This window comes from Penaeus monodon, chromosome 25 (genome assembly GCF_015228065.2).
Source record: "Penaeus monodon isolate SGIC_2016 chromosome 25, NSTDA_Pmon_1, whole genome shotgun sequence".
NCBI classification, from domain to species: Eukaryota; Metazoa; Arthropoda; class Malacostraca; order Decapoda; family Penaeidae; genus Penaeus; species Penaeus monodon.
Window position 1 is genome coordinate 40,263,166 of NC_051410.1, and position 211 is coordinate 40,263,376.

General features: G+C 30.8%; 1 protein-coding gene across 1 annotated transcript in view; it reads right to left on the reverse strand.

The window, feature by feature from the left end:
- The window catches only part of LOC119589273 (alpha-centractin-like), a 52,739-nt gene that overhangs the window by 30,343 nt on the left and 22,185 nt on the right, over positions 1 to 211 (reverse strand). The window lies entirely within an intron of this gene.

A 211-nucleotide genomic window follows, 5' to 3' on the forward strand; every position in this document is an offset into this window, starting at 1 on the left:
TGTGTGTGTGTTTGTTCATTATGACAGCCCTTCAGTTACAAGTATGGCTGCTGTACAGTATTTTAGCAGTAGGTTGGTTGAAGAAATATTTGTTTACTTATCTATGTATTTGAATGTTGCACGAGTTTACTGTATATGAAAATGTTTATATTATCGAAAAGTGACGAGAAATATTAGACGTATTTGAGATATTGATGTTCTTATATACTAT